General features: G+C 35.7%; 1 protein-coding gene across 6 annotated transcripts in view; it reads right to left on the minus strand.

The window, feature by feature from the left end:
• Positions 1 to 21,742, minus strand: part of ZFYVE9 (zinc finger FYVE-type containing 9) — a 172,670-nt gene that overhangs the window by 137,771 nt on the left and 13,157 nt on the right. For 2 of the 6 annotated variants that reach the window (XM_074265935.1, XM_074265930.1), the window contains exons 1-2: positions 8,684 to 11,302; positions 7,891 to 8,049 (exon numbers count right to left, since the gene is read on the minus strand). The exons of 1 other annotated variant lie outside the window; for it this stretch is intronic. The gene's annotated coding sequence lies outside the window, so the exon portion shown is untranslated. Of the gene's footprint in view, positions 1 to 1,666; positions 1,779 to 7,890; positions 8,050 to 8,683; positions 11,304 to 21,742 lie in introns of those variants that run through there. 3 more of the 6 variants (XM_074265933.1, XM_074265936.1, XM_074265932.1) reach the window with 3 other exon arrangements.

The raw sequence follows: 21,742 nt of genomic DNA on the forward strand, positions 1-21,742 counted from the left end.
CCTCAATTTGTTTTGTTAGGCAAAGTGTGGTGAGTAGTTTTGTTGTTGGGGGTCTGAGGGAGAATGAAAATAATGATTCTTCTAGTTTCTTTCAACCTCTTCCAGGCCCTCTCATCTCTCAAGCTGTTCACTTCTGTGAGAAAGCTCTCATAGGCAAGTTTGGTGCTCAAACTGTATCCAATATTATTATTCATGATGCAAGAGGATGTGTAACCTCAGCAGCCACACAGCCAAGCCAAAAGGAAACCAGCATATTTTTAGGAATTAGTCAAAAAGCCCAAGTAAGCAGAACTTCAAATAGAGCGAGGCAATTTAATTTCTACCTTTGTCACATTCATCCATCATCAAAAAGCTTTTTATTCCTCTCTTTTCAGCTAATTCAAATCTTGTAAATGAAAAAAAAATTTAAAATATAAATGAAGTCTAAACACAAATTGCTACACTAAGATAAGCTCCTTGAGTATCTGTGAGTCTAATGAGAATGATAGGACAGTGTTATTAGTCAATAGCAACTATGATATCCACCACAAAAAAAGCTAACATAGTTATTAAAAGATAATTCAAAATTGTCACTGAGTATCTAATTTTGAAAACGTGTCTTTCAGCCTCCACAAAAAAAAAAAAAAAAAAAAAAGCAAAAACAAAACAGTAAATACAAGGCAAATGGACTAGACACTTGATTTCAGCTAGATTTTTTAATACTACCAGAAACTATACCATAGTCCTGAATTCAATACTGCTCCAAGGAATCTAAGGGCGCAAGTCACCACAGGCAGGTGGTACTTCATTGTAGAAACTGGTGAGGACAAATTAATATTGAATGAAAGGACAGAAACTCCATCTTAAGTCAATACCAGGCCAAAACAAACAATATTCATGAGTCCTGGCATGAAGTACTGCTACTTCAGTTTCATTTAGTTTTTGGCAGAGTTCTTATACATTGATATCGAAAAAAACTGCAATACGCTGAAAAAAGTACCCAAAGGATTTCTCTCCTCATTCCGCTTCCCCCAGTTGTCAGTGCTTTCTCTTGTATCTACATTGAGTTCTCCAGCAGACAAAGCCCATTTCTCCCTTCATTCTAAAGCCCTAATATAGTCTTATCCCCAAAACTGAATATGATACGACTGAGCCATAAACATCAACACTAGCATATGAGCTCCTTAGGCATTTAATTCTAAGTCCTTAGGTAGGAAAAATCTTGTAAGTCTTAATATTCTTACAACATTCAAATTCATTTTGTGATATCTACTTAAATAGTAAAAAATGAAATCACTTTCTTCCTGAAACACATCCACTGGTTTTCAGCTACAGTAACAGCTCGATCACAGAATCTCAGAGTTGGAAGATTCACAGAGAATATCTGGTCTAACACTTAAACTGAACAAGAACTCCTCAAGCTCCCCCATCATGTTCACCACCCCAACACACATACACAAAGTAAATGGGGCAATTTTCTTTAAACCACAAATTTCCATTGATGCCCTGGTAGTAAGGACATAATTTTGGATTCTTTATTTTTAATATTCAATTTTATTTTATTTTCAGGTCTACATTCTTTTCCTCCTGCCTTCCTTCCCATTCCCAACTCTTAAAATAAGAAATGGAAAAACACAAAATTCCTGTTACAAATGTGCATAGCCAAACAAAACAAATCCTGCCTTACCATGTCCAGAAAAAGTATGCTACAGTATATCTTCAGAATCTACTGCCTCTATAGCAGGTGGGCAGCCTGATTCATCAGGAATCCTCTAGAACTGTGGCCGTGCCCCTGGATTCTGAAAGGAAATACCAGGGAGGTATTAGCTAAAGGAATCCCTATGTTATGGCAGGAAGGTTTGGCAGAGAAGTGGGACGCAGAGATTAAATGACTTTCTTCAGAAGTCATGAATATTTTGGCCACCAGAGACCTAATAAGATATAAGAAGGACCCACAATGATGAAATCAAGAATTCTTGAAACACTTCCTAACATCTAAGGATGACAAGAAGATTATCCTGCACTCTTAAAAATTATGCCTAAATAGAGCAGTAATGAACTGAACCAGCTATATCCAGTAAAAGAACTCTGAAAGATGACTATGAACCACTATATAGAATTCCCAATCTCTCTATTTTTGTCTGCCTGCATTTTGGATTTCCTTCACAGGCTAATTGTACACTATTTCAAAGTGTACAGCAAAACAATTGTTTGGACATGTATACATATGTTGTATTTAATTTATACTTTAACATATTAAACATGTATTGGTCAATCTGCCATGGTGGGGGGAGGGGGAAGGAGGGGAAAAATTAGAACAAAAGGTTTGGCAATTGTCAATGTTGTAAAATTACCCATGCATATATCTGGTAAATAAAAACTATTATTATTATTATTTTTTAATTATGCCTAAAGAGAACAAGTTTGGGCAGGTCATACCCCTCTTGAAAAGCTTAGCATATCAGCCCAAAGACAGACAGATGAAAATCTAATGAAGACTTTGATCTCCTCCTTGCCAAAACAAACCACCCTACCAACACATATCCCCTCTCACTTCAGAAACCTGCCTCCAAATCAACCCCAAGCTATTGTCTTCTCTCTCTCTCTCCCTACATACTAGCTTCATCCCTGCCTTCTACAAAACACTTTTGTCTTCCTTGTCCTTAAAACCCACCAAGAGCCATTACCCTTTTTCTTTCCTCCTTTTCTCAGCTCAATTCCTTGAAAAGGCTTCTTCAATAGGTGTCTCTTCTAAGTCTCTTCTCTTCAAAACCCTCTACAATACAGATTTCAACTTCATTCCACTGAAACTACTGTCTAAAGTCATCTCATAATTGCCAAATTTTTCTCAGTCCTCATTCTCCTTGACCTTTCTGCAGCCTCTAACACCAACAATTTTCAATAAACAACTTTTCTGCTTTCTGCTGAGGGATCTCTGAGTAGTCATTTTGGGTAAAAGTTTTTCTACATCCCTCAGTCTTGAGCTCTCTTCTCTTCTTCCTCTGGACTACTTCACCGGTGATCTCATGAGCAGTTTCAACCATCTTTATGTAGATGATTCAGAAATATATATCCAGCCTTAGTCTTCAGCCTAAGCTCCAGTTCTTCTGGATGCGTGAAAATGCATTTCCTTTAGGCATCTCAAACTCAACATGCCTAAAAATACAAACTGTTATCTTTCCCCTCAAAAACTCTCCATCTTCAAAATTTTCCTATTTGTGTTGAGGGAATCACCATCCTCCCAAAGTCATCCCCCTAATTCCTATCTTCTCATGCTCAAAATCTACATGTCATATTTGACCCCTTGCATTCATCTCATATATCCAATCTATGGCCAAATATTTTTAAAATTTACTGATGAATTTTGGTTTTTTATATTACATACATTACAGATTACCTTAGCTTTATAAGAGGTCTCTTGTAACACAGTAAAACAAAACTACCAATATAGTCACCATATCTGATACTACATGCAATATTTCACATCTATAATATTTCACCTTTCATCTCTATTTTTTAAAAAACAGAATTCTATGTTTGTGGCAGCCCTCTTTGTAGTGGCCAGAAACTGGAAACTATGTGGATGCCCATCAATTGGAGATTGGCTGAATAAATTGTGGTATATGAATATTATGGAATATTATTGTTCTGCAAGAAATGACCAACAGGATGATTTCAGAAAGGCCTGGAGAGACTTACTGAGTGAAATGAGCAGGACCAGGAGATCATTATATACTTCAACAACAATACTGTATGATGATCAATTCTGATGGACGTGGCCCTCTCCAATAATGAGATGAACCAAATCAGTTCCAGTAGAGCAGTAATGAACCAACTACACCCCGCAAAAGAACTCTGGGAGATGATTATGAACTCCTACATAGAATTTCCAATCCCTCTAATTTTGTCCACCTGCATTTTGGATTTCCTTCACAGGCTAAATGTATACTATTTCAAAGTCCGATTCTTTCTGTTCAGCAAAACAACTGTTTGGTCATGTATACATATATTATATTTAATTTATACTCTAACATATTTAACATGTATTGGTTGAGCTGCCATCTGGGGGGAGGGGGGAAGGAGGGGAAAAATTGGAACAAAAGGTTTGGCAATTGTCAATGTTGTAAAATTACCCATGCAAATATCTGGTAAATAAAAACTATTTTATATATATATATATATATATATATATATATATATATATATATATATATATATATATATATATATATATATATATCAAACTATCTTGCAAACTCAATCAATAAAAAAAAAAAAAAAAAACCCAGAATTCTATTTGTCCTTCCTTCAGGTTCCTGCCCTAAAGGGCATAAAAATAACATATATTATATCAAAATATGCAAAATCAAGCAAAACAAATTTGTCATTCCTTCACAGTATCTCCCAAATACATCCCAATCTCTCACTCACACAGTCAAAACTCTGGTACAAGTCCTTATGGCTCTTTCATCTGGACTACTGGAAAACCCTCCTAATTGCTCTCCAAGTCTCAAATCTCAAGTCTCTCCCGGTTCCAATTCATCTTCCACTTGGTTGTCAAAGTGTTGTGCCACAGTTTCTTTTAATGTCCTGACATAGTTTCCCTAATGGTCCTCAGTTACTCTATCCCAAAACCCCAGGCTATAATCATTCCCTCTTAAAGTTTGATAGGATAAAGGTCTTATATCTTCAGGCTATAATCATTGCTTCTTAATGTTTGATGGGATAAAGCTCTATCCATTTTAGATATTATTAGAATATCAGGAGCCTCTTTGGTACCTCCCTCCATTGTCATCCTAGGTGCCTCCCCCTTTAGGTCATCCTCATTAGATCATCCCCATCTCAAGTATTTCCCCTATTATGTCATCATTCTTGTTACCCTATAAAAGAATCTTGTATCCGACATTCACTGCTGGATTCTTGGAGAGGATAGTCTCATTCAACCCTGGGACCAAGCCATGGATCCATTTGGTTCCAGTGAATCTCTCCCTTTTGAATAAATTATTAAATTGTTCTCTGATCTCTATCCTGCCTGAGTTTCTCTGGCATTACAAAAGTAGCCTTAAAATGCAGGTGTGATCGTGTAATTCCCTCCCATCCACATCAAAATCCAATAGCTCCCTACCAACTTAAGAATCAAAGTTAAAAGTTTTCTTTAGGGCACTTAAGGCCAACTCTAGTTGACCAACATATAAGAACCGTCACTATTTTTTTTTTTTTATTATATATATATATATATATATATATATATATATATATATATATATATATATATATATATATTTTATAATATTATCCCTTGTATTCATTTTTCCAATTTACCCCCCCTCCCTCTATTCCCTCCCCCCGACGACAGGCAATACCATACATTTTACATGTGAAGAACCGTCACTATTAAGCTTGAAGAGGCTCTCACCAAGAAGTTGGTCAATGAATTTTTTCCAGCCACATCAACTCATAAAACCTTCTATCTTCATGTCTAATGGGACTACAATCATTGTTGGTAAAATATATAACCACAAAGATGAAATCATGGGCCCCTCACAAATATTAATGACAAACAAGAGTTATAGTTATACTTAAAATAATGTTTTACAATCAAATTCCAATTCAGCAAACAACATAAATGATTATTTTTTTAAGGAATCTGAAATGCTCTGCCTGGTAAGAAGCAATCTTTACTTACACATCCAAGTTGATTTTTAACATTGATGTTGATGAGGTTTAGGCTTTGGGGTTCCCTTTTGTCAGGGAACCAAATGGAGAGGTCTAGATTTAGGGAACCAAAATGAGATTAGGGTTTCTGGTGGTCAGGAAGTTAAATGATAAGGTCTAGTGGCAGGTTCAGGATTCAGGGAACCAAATGGAAAGGTTTGGCTCTCCTACACCCCCTTGGGATTCGGCGTAAGGGTAGGGAATTTTGATGATGCACAGATCCTCAGTAAAGGAATTTACAAACCCAAAAAAGCTAGACTGATAAAAGAGGTTTATTATAGGCATTGGGAAGTCAGCCTTTACTATGCAAGAACAGAAAGGCTGAATTTCTCAGTGGAGGAGTTCTGGCAGAGAAGCGAAGTTTAGAGAAATGCCAATAGAGGGGTAAAAAAATCTCTTTGGGGAAATAGGTGAGGATAAAGAGAGGGTAACCCTGGAAGAAAATATTATTCCAGTGGGCAGAGGCCTCCTTGGCATAACATGGCATAGCATAGCATGACAGCATAGCATGGCATGGCATGGTAGAACCTCTGTAAAGAAATGAGTTTAGAATTGGTTCTTTTATAATAGGAGCTTTGACTAAAAGCTGGATTTCAGCTTGACCTGAATTTGAATAGAATTGAATGAGTCTCTTTAATTCAATAGGGTTGGAAATCTTTTACCTCAGGACTGAACCAACCCCACCTAGATAACAGAATGAAGCTGTTTTATCTTGTTTTCCCAGTGGGATGGGGTCCCACAGACACAGGATTCAAGGAGAATCTCTCCTTCAAGGAGTTTTAGAGAGTTTCAGGGTCCCTTCTTCAATGTGATCTGTGACAAGACATTTCTACCAAATAACCCCTAAGACCCTTCTTGTTATGGGCCAGAACTTGAAACAAGGTGCTAAGTCAGTGGAATTGATAGGGACAATGGTTATTTAGCATGGTACTTAACAGTTCTCTAGTTCAGTACATGTACTTAGTACTTACTATAGTTCTTCAAGATTTCCACCTTTGATAAGAGACCACATAAGCTAGGGACAAGCTCAGCCAGAATCAGAACAAAGGAAGACCAGAGAAGTGGTGGCAGATTGTCCTCCTTTGCTTCTCCACTGAAACCAAGATCGGGGAGGCCTCCAGAAAAACTACCCAAGCTCCAAGTGAAGGAGACAATAACTCCAACAGGCTTTTAAGAAAGCTAGCTGAGCCCCAAGAGAGAGACAAGACTTTGAAGGAGACAATAAAGGATTTGGACTTTAACTCCTGGCTGCAATTGCGGTGATTACTGAACTGAAACAAAGACTGCTTCTAGAGACCCCAAGAAAACCAACAAGAGAACATTATATTTTAGAGAAGAATATTACACCTTCTAGATCTAAAATATTCTAGAAATCTGTGATTCTTAAATGAGGTTAAGCAGTCATGTGAATGCATGTTCCAGAAATTCTAAACAAAAAGGTCAGGTCTAAAAATTACAAATCAATGCTAAGAGTTTTGGAACCACAAAATAGTGATAACCCATTACCAGAGGCAAAAAGAGAGGAGTAGGAAAATTCATCAGACTCAGAAAGATTAGACTCATACCTAGACCCCATTCACAACTGCATGACTCTAGGCAACCAAGGTCAGAGAGGCTAAGACTCTAAATCCTTAGACTACAAAAGCATAGATTCAAAGGCTGTTCTTTTGGCTCTTATTTGACTCAGAGCTGACTACATGACTTTACATTTTAAGTTTCAAACTTTCTCTTTCCATTTCTCTCTCCTTCCCACCCCACTCCATACTAAAAAAAAAACTAGTATTTGAACCAGGCAGATTTAGATTTAAATATAGATATAGATGTTGATTGGTTGGCCGTTGTCCTCCTTCTCAGAGTACCAAAATGACATCACTATGTTAAGAGTCAAGTGACCATGTGACCAACTATGGCTGATCAGACCAATCCGAGCTCGGAATGCTCTATCACAGGTTGGGTACAAAGAGTTCACATGAATGTCTGGGGAGGCTTCCCTAACTTTGCACATCTCCTGTTTCTTCTAGGCTAACTCAATTCTGTTTTGCTCCTAGAGCACAGCTCCTTTTCTAACGAGGTTACACCATGCTGGGCTGTCCCGGATCAGTGTCTACCATGTCATACAATAAATTCTAAAGAACTTAAGGGAAATATTAAGAGTGTCTTTATATCACTTTTCCTGACCACTTTGTGAGTACTTACCCTGTTGTAAATTCTCCATAAAACAGTCTTTTTGGCAAGTGTATAATGTGACCAGTCCAAAGTTGTCTCTGCAGTAGAGTTTAAATGTTTGGCAGTTTAGTTCGAGAAAGGACCTCAATGTCTGGTTTCTTATCCTGCCAGATGATCTTCAGAATCTTCCTAAAACAATGCAAATGGAATCAATTCAGTTTCCTGGCATGGCGTGAGTATACTGTCCAGGAAAAAAAGCCAGGAGGAGAACAAGAACAAGAGTCTGTCTACAACATTTGTAGATCTGACGAAGGCCTTTGATATTTTCAGTCATGAGGACTTATGGAAAATTGGGTTAAAATTTGATCACCCAGAGAAGTTCATCACTAGAGCATGTCAATTTGTGATGACCTGCTGGCCCGGGTTCTAGACAATGCTCTCCAGCTTTCTCAGTCATCAACAGAGTGAACCAAGGCTATGTTCTTGTTCCCATGCTTTTTATCATGGAGTTTTTCAGTCATGATGTCAAATGTTTGGAATCAAAAATCAGCTACCATACTGACAATAAACTTCAACTTGAAAAGGCTACAACTCAAAATTCAAGTGAAGGGTGTGTTGGTGCATGATTTTTTTGCAGCCTCTGAAGCTGAGATGCAAGAAAATATCGATCAAATAAATCTCTGTTGCCTGTGCTAGTTTTGGCCTAACAATTAACACCAAGAAAACACAGATCTTCCACCAGCCAGCATCACACTATCCATATGTGGAACCATCAGGTGCAGCAAATGGTGAAGTTCTGAATGCTGTGGACAAGTTCACTTACCTTGGCAGGATACTTTCCAGATGTCCGCATTGCTGAGATTGTCATCCACAATGCCAGAACTAGCTCAGGGTTTGGGAGGCTCAGAATGTAGGTATACTGGGAAGTCTTTCCAGGCCTCTCTAAAATCATCCTGCTGATCATTTCTTACATTCATTCATATAGCATTAACTTATTCAACCATTCTCCAACTGATGGGCATCCACTCAGTTTCCAGTTTCTTGCCACTACAAAAAAGGGATGCTGAGTGAAATGAGCAGAACCAGAAGATCATTCTGCATGGAAACAAGAAGATTATATGATGATCAATTCTGATGGATGTGGGTCTTCTCAACAATGAGATAATTCAGGCCAGTTTTGATATCTTGTGATGGAGAGAGCCATCTGCACCCAGAGAGAGGATTGTGGGAACTGAGTGTGGATAACAACATAGCATTTTCACTTCTTTTGTTTTGGTTTTCTTGAATTTTATATTCTTTCATCTTTTTCTTCCTTTTTTGATCAGATTTTTCTTGTGCAGCAAGATAATTGCATAAATATGTATACTTATGCTGGATTTACATATATTTTTACCATGTTAAACATATATTGGATTACTTGTCATCTAGGGGAGGGGGTGGAGGGAAGTGGGAGGGAAATTGGAACACAAGATTTTGCAGAGTCAATGTTGAAAAAATTATTCTTGCATATGTTTTGAAAATAAAAAGCTTCAATTAAAAAAATTTTTTTTAAAGTTTTAAAATTCTTTGGGCATAATTCCAGCTTACTCTCCAAAATGAATGGACCATTTTACAGTTCTACCAGTAGTATATTAATGGCCCAATTTTTTCACGTTTTTTTCAAGCATTTATCATTTTCCCTTTCTATTATTTCAGTCAATCAAATAGTTGTGAGATATCTCAAAGAGTGTTTTAATTTACATTTCTCTAATTAATGATGACTTAAAGTATTTAATATGACTATATATAGTTTTATTTCTTCATCAAAAAAACTTCCCATTCTATCCTTTGGCAATTTATCAATTGGAAAATAACTTCATAGAATAAATTTGACAGTTCTCTATATATTTAGGATATGAGGTCTTTATCCAAGAAACTGTCTATATAATTTCCCTCCAATTTTCTGTTTTCCTTCTAATCATACCTACATTGGTTTTACTTATACAATACAATTTTTAATTTAACATAATTAAAATTATCTATTCTATATCTCATAATGTCTTATATTTCTTGTTCATAAAATTTTCTCCTACCCATAATTCTGATAGGCAAAATGTTCCATATTCTAATTTACATTATGATATCTCCCTTTATATCTAAGACATGTAGCCATTTTGACTTTATTTTGGTAGATGGTATAAGATACTGAAATATACCCAATTTCTGACAGACTGCTTCCCAGTTTTCTCCACATATTGTTTTTTATCAAACAGTAAATCCTTATCCTACAAATTTATATATTTACATTTATTAACACAAGGTTACTATAATCATTTACTGTATACTATATGTCTACTGTGTTTTACTGACTGACCTTTCTATTTCTTAGCCAGTATCAGATAGTTTAAATAATTTTGATAACCTTATAATAGATCTGGACTACTAGATCTTCTTTATTTATTTCCCCCCCCCCCCATTAATTCCCTTGACATTCTTGCCTTTTTGTTCTTACAAATTAATTATTATTTTTTCAATTCAATAAAATAATCTTTGGTAATTTAACTGGGATGGCATTAAATAAGTAGATTTGTTTAGGTAAAATTGTCCCCAATGAACAATTAATATTTCTCCAATTATTTAAATCTGAGTTTATTCGTATAAAAGTGTTTTTTTTAATTTTATTCATGTAATTGCTGGGTTCATCTTGGCAAGTATACTCAGATATTTTATATAATTTACTTTATATAAGTTACTTTAAATGGGATATATCTTACTATCTGTTCTTGCAGGACATTATTGATGATATATACAAATGGTGATGATTTATGTCAGTTAATTTTATATCCTGTTACTTTTGCAAAAATTATTGTCTGTATATATGTACTGTATTCAGTCATTTCTAGGTTCTGCTCATTTCGCATTTCATTATCTTCTGCAAGTCTATCTATGTTTCTCAAGATCTTCAAATTCATTTCTTATAGTACAGTAGTGATTCCATCAAAATCATATACTACAATTTGTTTAACCATTCCCCAATTGATAGGCATTCCTGAAATTCCCAGTTCTTTGCCACCACAAAGAGAGTCATTATAAACATTCTAGAACATACAGGTTCTTTTCCTTTTTCCCTAATCATCTTTGGAAAAAGACCAAATAGTGCTATTACTGAGTCAAAGAGTATAGGTAGTTTAATAATTCTTTGGGCATAAGCCCAGATTGTCCTACAAAATGATTGGATCGTTTTACAATTTCACAAAGAATTAGTGTCCCAATTTTTCCAAATCTCCAGTACTTCTCACTTTTCATTTCATCATTTTAGTTATCTGATAGGTATAAAATGATATATCAATGTTGTTTTAATCTGCCTTTCTCTAATCAACAATGACTTAGAGCATTTTTATAACTATAAATTGTTTTGATTTCTTCATTGGAAAACTACCTGCTCATATTTTTTGACTTTTGTAGAATTGACAAAGTTTTTTTTGTTGTTTTTTTTTTTTTAATTAAAGCTTTTATTTTCAAAATATATACATGGATAATTTTTTTTAATTTTTAATTTTATTTTATAATTATAACATTTTTTGACAGTACATATGCATGGGTAATTTTTTACAACATTATCCCTTGCACTTACTTCTATGCAGATTTTTTCCCTTCCTCCCCCAACCCCCTTCCCCAGATGGCAGGCAGTCTTATATAGGTTAAATATATTACAGTATATTCTAGATACAATATATGTGTGTAGAACCGAATTTTTTGTTGCACAGGAAGAATTGGATTCAGAAGGTAAAAATAACAGTTTACATTCATTTCCCAGTGTTCCTTTTCTGGATGTAGCTGGTTCTGTCCATCATTAATCAATTGGAATTGGATTAGCTCTTCTATATGTTGAAGATATCCACTTCCATCAGCATACATCCTCGTACAGTATCATTGTTGAAGTGTATAATGATCTTCTGGTTCTGCTCGTTTCACTCAGCATCAGTTGATGTAAGTCTCTCCAAGCCTCTCTGTATTTCTCCTGTTGGTCATTTCTTATAGAACAATAATATTCCATAACATTCATATACCATAGTTTACCCAACCATTCTCCAATTGATGGACATCCATTCATCTTCCAGCTTCTAGCCACTATGAAAAGGGCTGCCACAAACATTTTGGCACATACAGGACCCTTTCCCTTCTCTAGTAGTTCCTTGGGGTATAAGCCCAGTAGTAGTATGGCTGGGTCAAAGGGTATGCACATTTTGATAACTTTTTGGGCATAATTCCAGATTGCTCTCCAGAATGGTTGGATTCTTTCACAACTCCACCAACAATGCATCAGTGTCCCAGTTTTCCCACAGCCCCTCCAACATTCATCGTTATTTGTTCCTGTCATCTTAGCCAATCTGACAGGTGTGTAATGATACCTCATAGTTGTCTTAATTTGCATTTCTCTGATCAATAGTGATTTGGAACACTCTTTCATATGAGTGGAAATAGTTTTAATTTCATCATCTGAAAATTGTCTGTTCATATCCTTTGACCATTTATCAATTGGAGAATGGCTTGATTTCTTATAAATTAAAGTCAATTCTCTGTATATTTTGGAGATGAGGCCTTTATCAGAACCTTTAACTGTAAAATTTTTTTTCCCAATTTATTACTTCCCTTCTAATCTTGTTTGCATTAGTTTTGTTTGTGCAGAAACTTTTTAATTTGGTGTAATCAAAATGTTCTATTTTGTGATATACATGGATAATTTTCAACATTCATTCCTACAAAAACCTTGTGTTCAAATTTTTTCCCCTCTTCCCCACCTTCTCCCCCAGGCAGCAAGTGATATGTGGAACATGTGCAATTCTTCTATACATATTTCCACAAATATCTTGTTGCACAAGAAAAATCAGATCAAAAAAGAAAAAAAAAAAAAAAAAAGAAATAAAACAAAACGCAAGCAAACAACAACAAAAAGAGTGAAAACACTGTTGTGATCTACCCTCAGTTCCACAGTCCTCTCTCTGGATGTAGATGGCTCTCTCCATCACAGGCCTATTGAAACTAGTCTGAATCATTTCACTGTTGAAAAGAGCCACGTCCATCATCGTATAATCTTTCTGTTGCCGTGTATAATGATCTCCTGGTTCTGCTCACTTCCCTCAGCATCAGTTCATATAAGTCTCTCCAAGCCTCTCTGAAATCATCCTGCTGGTCATTTCTTATAGAATAATAATATTCCATAACATTCATATACCATAACTTATTCAGCCATTCTCCACCTGATGGTCATTCATTCAATTTCCAGTTTCTTGTCACTATGAAAAGGACTGCCATGAACATTTTTGTACACATGGGTCCCTTTCCCTTCTTTAAGATCTCTTTGGGATATAAGCCCAGTAAAAACACTGCTGGATCAAAGTATATGCACAGTTTGATAATCTTTTGGGCATAGTTCCAAATTGCTCTCCAGCATGGTTGGATCCATTCACAATTTCACCAACAATGTATCAGTGTCCCAGTTTTCCCATATCCCCTCCAATATTTGTCATTCATCTTAGCCAATCTGATAAGTATATAGTGGTACTTCAGAGTTGTGTTAATTTGCATTTCTCTATCAATAATGATTTAAAGCACCTTTTCATATGACTAGAAATGATTTTAATTTTTTCATATCAAAATTGCCTGTTCATATCTTTGCATTGGAAAAGTTCTAATTACTATTTGTTAATTTTCTTCTGTTATTTTTACTACTTTTCTTCTCAACCACTTTTTACCTTATTTATCCCTATTACCTTATCTTTCCCCCAAAGCTGTCATATTTCTTATTTCACTCAACCCTCTAAAATTCTCTCCTTTATCTTCCCCCCTCCTAATATTATCCTATACACCCTTTCTATATACCCTTTTCAAAATCGCTACCCTACTCTACCTCCCACTTTTCTCATCTCTTTAAAAATTCAGAAGACTTCTAAACCTCTTCATATTATACTCTCCATCCAAGATGAGAATAAAGTTTCAACATTACCAGTCCTCCCACCCCATCAGTTTCCTCTATACTAGTTCTTTCTTTCAAACCTTATTTTTATGAGATAATTGCTCCTTTTTGCCTGTTCCTACCCAACTTTTTTAAGAATCATCCCATTAGACGTGGTCCTTTTCAACAATGAGGTGATTCAGGCCACTTCCAATGATCTTGTGATGGAGACAGCCATCTGCACCCAAAGAGAGACTGAGGGGTCTGACTGTGGTCACAACATAGTATTTTCACTTTCTTTTGGTTGTTATTTACTTGCTTTTTATTTTCTTTCTCATTTTTCCCTTTTTGATCTGATTTTTCTTGAGCGCGAAAAAATGATGATATGCATAGACAGTTTTCAACATTTACCCTTGCAAAACCTTGTGTCCTAAAATTTTTTTTCTTCCTTCCTTTCCTGCAAGCTCTTCCTTGGACAGCAAGTAATCCAATAAATGTTAAACATGTGGAATTCTTCTATACTTAATTTCCACAGTTAAATGTTGAAAACTGTCTATGCATATGTTTTGAAAATAAAAAGCTTTATAAAAAAATAATCATCCCATCATACAAATTTAGCCACAACCTTTCTTTCAAATTACCCTAGGCCATTATTTCTTTTTTTTCCCTTTTTCTTTTCTGTCTGTCTTTCTTTCTTTCTTTTCTTTTTTTTTTTTTTTTTTTGATGAGGCAATTGAGGTTAAATGACTTGCCCAGGGTCACACAGCTAGGAAGTGTTAAATGTCTGAGACCACATTTGAACCTAAGTCCTCTGACTTCAGGGCTGATACTCTATCCACTTCACCACCTACCTGTCCCTAGGTCACTTATTTCTTTTCTTTTTCTTTTTTTTTTAATTATATATTTTTTTATAATATTATCCCTTGTATTCATTTTTCCAAATTATCCCCCCCTCCCTCCATTCCATCCCCCAGATGACAGGCAATCCCATACATTTTACATGTGTTACCATATAACCTAGATACAATACATGTGTGTAAATACCATTTTCTTGTTGCACAATAAGCATTAGATTCCAAAGGTACATGTAACCTGGGTAGACAGATATTAGTGCTAACAATTTACATTCACTTCCCAGTGTTTCTTCTCTGGGTGTAGCTACCTCTGTCCATCATTGATCAACTGGAAGTGAGTTGGATCTTCTTTATGTTGAAGATTTCCACTTCCATCAGAATACATCCTCATACAATATTGTTGTTGAAGTGTACAGTGATCTTCTGGTTCTGCTCATTTCACTCAGCATCAGTTGATGTAAGTTTCTCCAAGCCTCTCTGTATTCCTCCTGCTGGTCATTTCTTACCGAGCAATAATATTCCATAACCTTCATATACCATAATTTACCCAACCATTCTCCAACTGATGGACATCCATTCATCTTCCAGTTTCTAGCTACAACAAAAAGAGCTGCCACAAACATTTTGTAGGCCACTTATTTCTAAAGCATACATTACTAATCTTCTAGAGAGCACAATTAGTACATCCAATGTACTAACACTTTGTTAGAAAACAATTTTTAAAAATGTTATCATGGTTCATCTTCTAGGTCACTCTACAGTACAGCTCAAATTTCTACCCAATTTTAAAATTTGTCTGGAAGACAAATATTTTGAAAGTTTTACTTCCAAAATTATTTTCACCTTTTCCTTAAATCCTTTGAAGTAGTAAGACAGTCAGCACAAAGACTGACCTGTTTAAAGTTATTTTTAAAAACTACCTACAAAATTTGAGCAAAAATGACACTTTCTTCAGTGCCATCCTAAGCAGTCTATAATAAGAACATCATCCAAAGCAAGCTTCCACACTTTTCATGTAAGGAACACAGAAAGGACAGACAAGCAGAATTATGTGCTGACCTGATTTATCTTGTAGGCTATTGAATATCCTTTTCAATCAGTTTGTCTAACATGACAGAGAAGGAAAATGACAAATGCTAGAAAGATGTGGAAAATTTTGAATTCTTATCCATTGCTGGTGTAGTTGTAAATTGGTCCAGCAAATTGTTCTGGAAAACAATTTTGAACTATGCCCAAAGGGCTTGACTCCACAAAATTGCTACTAGGTATGTATTCCAAAGAGCAAAGGAGCTATTTGTACAAAAAAAATTTTAAGCAGCTCTTTTTGTGGTGGCAAAGAACTAAAAATTGAGGGGATACCCATCAAATGGGGAATAAATAAACAAATATACAACTATGATTGTGATGAAATACTGCTGTGCTATAAGAAATAAGGACTATGGTTTAAAAGAAGATTTATATAAACTGATGCAGAGTCAAGAGAGTAGAACCAGAAGAATATTATACACAATAAAAGTGACACTGTAACAATAATCAATTATAAGAAATATTTAACTTTTCTGATCAAGATTATTATCTGTAAAGGGCTGAAATTCTGAGTAGGGGCACTGGAATCAGATAACAGAGCACTTAAGGCTAATTACCTATTGGACAATATTCTATTAGCATATGCTTGGAAAATGGCCCTTCCCACTATTCTGTACTTGGCTTAATCCTTTGGTGTATACAGATAATTGTAGGAGGGATTAGGGGGTGGAGTAAAACAAGCCTGAGTCACTTTTGCAGTAGACAAGGAGAAGGAAGGTAGTGGAGAGCTTCTCCCACTAAAGACCAAGAATAAAGACCAAGGAATTATGCTTATCCTGACTCCAGCTGATTCTAAGATATCCAGGGTGCAAACCTGAACTTCACAATTATCCAAGGCAATTCCAAAGGACCTGTATGAAAAATAGCTCCCACCTCCAGAGATAGATCTGGTGAGCTATTAGTACAAATTAAAGCATACTTTTTTCATTTTGTGTTTCTTGCTTTTTGTGTTGTTAAGTTTGGAGGTGGTTTCCACACATGAAAATGTGTTTTGCATGATTTGACATATATAACCGATATATTGCTTGCCTTCTCAGAAGAGGCAAAAAGGAAGGAGAGAATTTGGAACTCAAAAAAAAATTTTTTTTTTCATGAATGCTACAAATAGATGGAAAGACAAATAGATAGAGATAGTATGTATGAGAGTTAGGGCAGTCTGATGGAAAGACTTACAGTTAAAACTGGATGATCTATGTTTAAGCCCAAACTCTATTACTTATTAGCTATGTGACCACAAGCAAATCACTTCATCATTCTGAGATTCAGTGACATGACCTATATATTATTGTACTTCTCAAAAGAAGTTTTATTCTAAAGAAAGTTTTATAACTCGAAAATAGGTATACTACTAAAATATTCATTGAAACAATGTCAGTAACACAGTAGTATATAAAATAAACACCAAAAATCCATTAGTTTTCCTGTATATTTCTAAAAATTCAGGAAGAGAAGACAAAAAGAAAAAAGTTCATCAAAATAACTACAGAATATGTTAAAAATCAAGAGGTACTCCTGGCAAGATACATTAGGGAAATATATGACAACAACAAGAAAATACTCTAAAGATTTAAATAATTAGAGAAATTTTATTTGCAATTGGGCAAATGCAATAAAAATAGCAATAATCCATAAATTAACGAACAAATTTCATGTCATACCAATCCAATTATCAAAGGTTTACCTTGTAGCACCAGAAAAAGGAATAACAAAATTTATCTGAAGGAACATAAAATCAAGTCTGAAAAGAAATTATGAAAAATGTAGGAATCAGTCTAGCAATACCAGATCTTAAATTAAAACTCCAAAAGTCAAATTAGGAGGCAATTATCAACAGAAATAATTGGTACTGGTGAAAAAATAGAAAAGTTGATCAACAGAGTATGTTAGGTAAACAAAAACTAAAAATAAAAGAAAATCATATTAGTGCCCAAAATCCTAACTACACCAAGTAAGGAACCACAGGTAACAAAAAGTGCTGGGGAAAGAAAATAAAATTTAATTATACAAATGAGGTGCAGAGGAAGAATAGACATAGAAGCATTAGAGGGGGGAAGGAGGGCTCTTAGTTCTGAAAACCTACTCACATCGAGAATGGATTAAATCAGCAACACTACACTTGTACCATGAACAGTTTAGCACCCTCCAAAATCTATAAAGGAAAAAAGGGGAAGGGTTGGGGGGAGGGAGAAGCAAAGAGTTGGGGAAGAAGACCAAGATGGGATCCATAGGTGAGGGAAGGTTAAGTAATAGCAAGGCAATTTAAAGCAGAAGAGTTAACAGGGATAGGAAAGAAGAGATAAGTCAAATTTAAAGACTCAATCAAAAGAGAAATCTACATTATATGTCAATCATACTAACATTGTTTTAGATGCATGTTTATATATGAATAAATATGTATATATACATATATGTGTGTCTTGAGTATATGTAGATATGTATGCATATTGTTCTATTATGTGTGTATATATATATATATATATATACACACATACATACATATAAGTGGGTCTGTGTAATATTCTTCTCTAAAATGTAATGTTCTCTGGGAGCAGCCTTCGTTTCAGTTCAATAATCACAAGTGCAGCCAGGTACTAAAGTCCAAATCCTTTATTGTCTCTTTACAAGTTTTATCTCCTTTCCTGCAGCCCAGTTACCTTTCTTAGAGGCCTTCTGTAGTCTTGGTTCCAAGAGTTTGAGCTCTGGCTTCTGAATCTTCCTAACTAAAGCCTGGTTGAGGCTCCTAGCTTATATATGCTCTCTTAAAGGTATGAATCTTGTGGAACTATAGTAAGTACTTAGTACATGTACTAAACAAGCACTTAAGCACCCTGCTAAACAACCATCTATCTATTCCACTGACTTAGCACCTTGTTTCAAGTTCTGGCCCTTAACAGTTCTGTCAGTGAGTGTGAATGTATATGTATGTGTGTGTGGGCAGAAATGTGGGCATATGTATATGTGTAAATATCTACGTATGTATATAGTGGTGAACTATAATCTGCTATGGAGAAGTAGGGGGGAATGAAAGGGGAAAAAAGAATAAAGTAAAAAAAATGCAGAAAAAAAGAATAAGCTAGAAGGAAGCAAAGAAAAGATGGATACTCAAGAATATACTTTCTTCTATTTTTATAAATCCTTTCTTGATCTGTTAATTTATTGTTATATATTTTGAATCCCCCCTAATATTCTGCTGGGCACTTAATAATGTTTTGTTTTGTCTTCCTTTTCCATTTTTTTCTATTCTATTTTTTTTAAGTAAAATAAATTTTTAAAAAACTGAATAGAAAAGAAAATCAAATTTAATACAATATCTTCTCATATCACAATAAACTTCAAATTGATACAGTACCTAAAAAAAAAAAATCATAAAAGCTTTTGCCCAAACAAAACTAATCCAACTAAAATTAGACAGGAAACAATATCCGAGGTGTTTCTGGCAGCACTTGCTCATATTGCATTGAGTGACTTCACTGAAGCCTTGGTTCTGAACACATAATACATTGCACATGCACAAACACAGACAAACACCTCAGCTCTGATTCCAGATGGGATCACATAAAAATATCTCTGGCAAAAAGGGGCTGACAGTAAAAAAAAAGTATAAGAAGCCCTGCTCTAGATGATCTCCCTTGAGGATTTTCTCAGCTCCCAGATATTCAGGGATCTCTGTGCCGATGATTCCCCAATCTCCTTGTCTAATGGTCATTGCTGCTCTGCCACACTGCCACACTGGGGCAGGCCTCCTTCCTTGAAGCCCTAGCACCATAAGACCCTGCTCATTGTGCCTCAAACCTCTTCCCACTCCAGTTCCTCCCCCACTCAACTGTAAAGATGAACTTCCTGAAGCACAAGTCTCTCCAAGCCTATCCATGTTCAATCAACTCTAGAGGTTCCGTCTCCTCTGGGGGCAGATACAAAATGTTCTGTTGGGCTTTCCAGTCTTCTTACAAATTTCTACCTCCCACCTGCTCTGAGATGCAGTGACCCCTGGCTCTTGGTGGGCCCAAATTATCTATCTACCATTTTCAGTGATTTTCACTGATTGTTCCCCATGACTGGAATTCTTGGCCCTGTCATCTCCATCTCTTGACCTCTTTCCCAGGCTTTCTTCAAGTCCTACATAAAATTCACCTTCTAGAAATTAAAACCATTTCTAGTCAAAAGAAAAAAAAATGCTCTAAATCACTACTGATAAGAGAAATGAAAATTAAAACAACTCTGAGGTACCACTATACACCTCTCAGATTGGCTAAAATGACAGGAAAAGATAATGACGAACGTTGGAAGGGATGTAGGAAAACTGGGACACTAATACATTGTTGGTGAAGTTGTGAACAAATCTAACCATTCTGGAGAACGATTTGGAACTATGCTCAAAGGGCTATCAAACTGTGCATACCCTTTGATCCAGTAGTGTTTCTACTGGACAAAGAGTTACTAAAGAAGGGAAATGACATGGACATAAATGTTTGTGGCAGCCCTTTTGTGGTGGCAGGAAACCAGAAACCGAGTAGATAGATGCCTATCAGTTGGGGAATGGCTGAATAAGTTCTGGTATATGAATGTTATAGAATATTATTGTTCTGTAGGAAATTACCAACAGGATGATTTCAGAAAGGCCTGGAGAAACTTATATGAACTGATACTAAGTGAAATGAGCAGAACCAGGAGATTAGTGTATAGGCAACAAAATTATACAATGATCAATTCTGATGGACGTGGCACTTTTCAACAACAAGATTGTTTCAAAGAAATTCCAATAGACTTGTGATGGAAAGAGCCATCTGCCACAAGAGAGAGGACTATGGAGACTTAATATGGATCAAAGCATGGTATTTTTACCTTTTTGTTGCTGTTATTGTTGTTGTTTGCTTGATTTTTTTTTCATTGTTTTTTCCCTTTTTTAATCTGATTTTTTTTGAGCAGCATGATGAATATAAAAATATGTTTAGAAGAATTGCACATGTATAACCTATACCAGATTGCCTGTTGTCTAAGGGAGAGGAAAAAATTTGGAACATGAGGTTTTGCAAAAGTGAATGTTGAAAACTATTTTTGCATGTACTTGAAAAAATACCTAGAGAAGCCTGTTCTAGTCCCTCTTAAAACTAGTGTCTTTTCTCTGTTTATTCCTCACACTTGATCCTGTCTTGTTTATACAATATCTGTGTATTGTTTTTCTTATTAGATTGTAAGCTTCCACAGGGCAGAAATCAACCATCTCTTGCCTTTCTTTACAACCCCTTTACTCAGGGCAGTGCTCTGCACCTAGGAGGCCTTTAGAAATCCTTTCTGACTAACTGGGGAAAGACTATGTAAACCACAGTCAACAAAGAAGATATACACAAAATAAACTAGAAATAACTTCAAGGTGAAGGCATTAGTATTAAGTGGAACAAAGAAAGCTTTGTTACAAAAGGAGGCTCTTAGCTAGGACTTGAGGGAAGCCAGGAAAGTCTGGAAGCAGAAAGAAGATCGATGAAAACATCATTGGAGTTGAAAGATGATGACTTTAAGACAGCCATGAGCCATCCAGTTAAAGATGTCCAACAGACAGTTGCAGTTATGGCTGGAGTTCAAAAGAAGGGTTAAAGGACAGCCAAATCTAGGCACTCTAGCTGTTGCCTCATAGCTATGTGAATATTGTAGAATATTTTTGTGTCCTAAGCAATGACAGGCTGAAGAAGAGCTTTGGTATACATGCATAATTACAGCCATGATACAAATGACCAGGTTGCAGAGGAGCCTAACAAAGAGCAGCCCCACAGATAAAAATTTCCGGCAGCACCGTCTCCTGAGTTCTAGAATTTCCACATAATGGGAGGATCTCTTGTGGAGCGTTGGAAGGGTCCCCGGCCATTCTCTAGCACAAGCACCTCATTTTGCACACGAGTGTTTGAGCAGTAAATAACATAAGAGCTACCCTAGATTCAGATAGCTGAGTAGATCTGGGATCTCATCCATCATGGGTAATTCCCACACAGAATCTACAAGACTTGAAGGGCCA

This window comes from Sminthopsis crassicaudata, chromosome 4, assembly GCF_048593235.1.
Source record: "Sminthopsis crassicaudata isolate SCR6 chromosome 4, ASM4859323v1, whole genome shotgun sequence".
Lineage (NCBI taxonomy): Eukaryota > Metazoa > Chordata > Mammalia > Dasyuromorphia > Dasyuridae > Sminthopsis > Sminthopsis crassicaudata.